Source organism: Gossypium hirsutum, chromosome A06 (assembly GCF_007990345.1).
Source record: "Gossypium hirsutum isolate 1008001.06 chromosome A06, Gossypium_hirsutum_v2.1, whole genome shotgun sequence".
Taxonomy (NCBI): Eukaryota; Viridiplantae; Streptophyta; class Magnoliopsida; order Malvales; family Malvaceae; genus Gossypium; species Gossypium hirsutum.
Window position 1 is genome coordinate 53962802 of NC_053429.1, and position 2678 is coordinate 53965479.

At 29.3% G+C, this 2678-nt stretch overlaps 1 long non-coding RNA gene across 1 annotated transcript; it reads left to right on the forward strand.

The window, feature by feature from the left end:
* The first annotated feature begins 420 nt into the window (after positions 1–420).
* LOC121230602 (uncharacterized) lies at positions 421–2295 on the forward strand. Its single transcript, XR_005928584.1, has 2 exons — positions 421–554; positions 1086–2295. It is a non-coding gene; the product is annotated as an uncharacterized lncRNA (long non-coding RNA).
* Positions 2296–2678: the final 383 nt, after the last annotated feature.

Below are 2678 nucleotides of genomic sequence, written 5' to 3' on the forward strand. Positions count from 1 at the left end.
TTTAAAATTTGGTAAATAATATTCTAAAAAATTAATTTTATGGTTTTAAATAATTTTTGGGTAAAATAAATATTTTGGGTCTAATTCGAATTGAAAAATAAATTAAAATGGATGCTTAATTGAGAGAATTTAAAATATAAACTAAATAGGACCATTTTGCAAATCAAGGGAAATGTAACAGTGGTTTTATAGCAATTTATCCTTATTTTCGAAATTCTGGAGGGAAAGGAGTATTTTGTAAAACAAAGGAAATGTGGGAATGGCCTGAAGGTAATTTCCCCAATTTTTGAAAATCAGGTGGGGGTTTTCAATTTTCAAAACACTACAACTACCTCACTTTGCACACCATTTTCACCCGAATTAAGAGCTTTTTCTCTCTTTTTTTTTCTCATTTTCATAGACCACATATTAGAGAATAGATCAAAACTTTTACTCTCTCAAAATTCTCTCCAAAATCTCCATAAAAGTTTTCCAAAGTTAAGCAACAGTCATCCAAAATTTCTTCAAGGATCTTGATCCAATCATCTAAATTGATGATTTGAGATCAATTGAAGGTAATTCTTAACTCTAAATTCGTTTTTAAGTTGTTTTTAATCATTATTTGCTATTCAAATTGATTAAAATGGATTTTCAAGTTTTGATTTTTTTTCTTTCTTGAACATAGAACTCAATAATAGTGAATCCATGATTTTGAGTTGGAATCCAAGTTTTAATGGATGTCTAAGCTTAAAATATATTTATTAAGAGGTTTTTATTCATAAAACAAGAGATCAAACTCCTTTGCCTTATCAATTTTGATAAATTCGTTTTTAATCAAGAAGATGAGTTGATTTTTTGAAAAATTTTAAAACAATTTAATAAATGAAATTATCACTTAGGTTTTATGTTAATGGACTACTAATGAAATTTAAAAGTGGTTTGTAGTGCTGAGAAGGTCGTTTAGTTGATTAATTTTATGTTTCGGCTTAATTGTACAATTTCGATAAGGTAGAATAGAGAAATGATTTAGATCCGTATAGTTTATGAAATTTCAACTTTCTTGATGTTAATGTTAGTTTGTAATGCATATTTTGTCCCTTTTAAAGCTTCACACTGAGATGAGGATGATGCCAACAGGATTTGAGGCTCAAACTTACCTATTTGAACATACACTTGTTTTAAAAACAAAGTATGGAGGTGAATGATTTTAAAGGATATTGGTAAATTTGTCTGGTTATATGTTAAATTGAAGTTTTAAATAGTGTTTTTAATGACGTAATCGCATCTTATTTGGTTGGATTTGCAAAAATTAATTTTATTTTTCAAGAGCATTGTTGCAATTGGCTTTTGGAAAATTGTGTGTTATGATTTTGGCATGATTAATTTGGATTGAATGGATTGTTAATTGAAGCACAAGTTATTGAATTTTTGAGCACTTGATGTTGGTGTTATGATTGGTCTAAGATTCATGGACAAAGGCATTTATTATGCTTAATTATATTGATGTTGAAATTGATAAGCTACATGCTTTTAATGGCATTTTTACATCTTAAATTAAGTGCTTAAACATTAGATTTTATGTCTCGTATGTATGATTATATTAGCAACATTGCATGGTGGATCCATTGGATATAGTTGGCATGCCATAGGATTTGTGAGTACTCACCATTATATGTGTTATTTGTGACCATATGGCTCAAGTAGTTCTGATTTTTGGAGTAAATAGGGGAGTGTTGAGCTTGTGTCTCCCTGAACAGGACTATGAAGCGATATAAGGGAGCGTATGGCTTCGGCCTGCTCAACCCAAGACTGTTTCTGATATGTAGGAGTTTAGAGATCCGTTTATCTAATGTATGATCACACGTTTAAATATTGCCATGGATGTACTATGCCAATTGAGTGTATGTTTATAAGTTAAATTATGATTTCATATGCCATATTAAATTGGAATTTTATTCATGGAATAGCATATGTTATTATGATTATAATACGTGATATTGTTACTAAAATTTTAATGCTTAATTTGTCTGGATTTATGCACGAATTGGGTGCGATTTACTTATTGTTTTTACGATCATTCACTGAGCTTTTTAAGCTCAAACCCTCACACCTCTGTGTAGAGACTTTTTCAACTTAAGGAATTGAGAACTGAGCGCAAGGCTGATCCAAGATTAAGGCTCGGTAGTAGCTTAACGATTCTTCTGTTGAAACAATAGGGGGCAATGTGGCACTTATTGGGACTAGAATTAATTCAATTGTAATGGATGTTGGACATTTATTTTGATGATGTTATAATTACCTTAATGCTTGATTTTTTATGCTTAATTGTTATGTGGTTTATGGTATGTTGATGAGAGTTCATACGGTGATTGAGAACATGGTGCTTGAAGTATGTATTTTACATTAACATAGTTTAATTGTAGTGTGCCAAGTAGTGGAATGCTTGTGGCAAAGGTATGTACCTTGTGTGATATAATTGATGGTTGCTAATTATGATTATAATTTAGTCCTAAAACATGATTAGATTAATTAAAGTCTTTAATAATCGGGAAATTGGATAATATTTTAGAATTAGACTTGTGAATGTTAAATTTTGGTATAAATATTCTTAGATAATATTTTGGGCAATGTATTAAAAGTTTTTAAAATTTATGTTTTATTTCCTATTAATAAAATAATAATTAGACTTAGTAATGAAC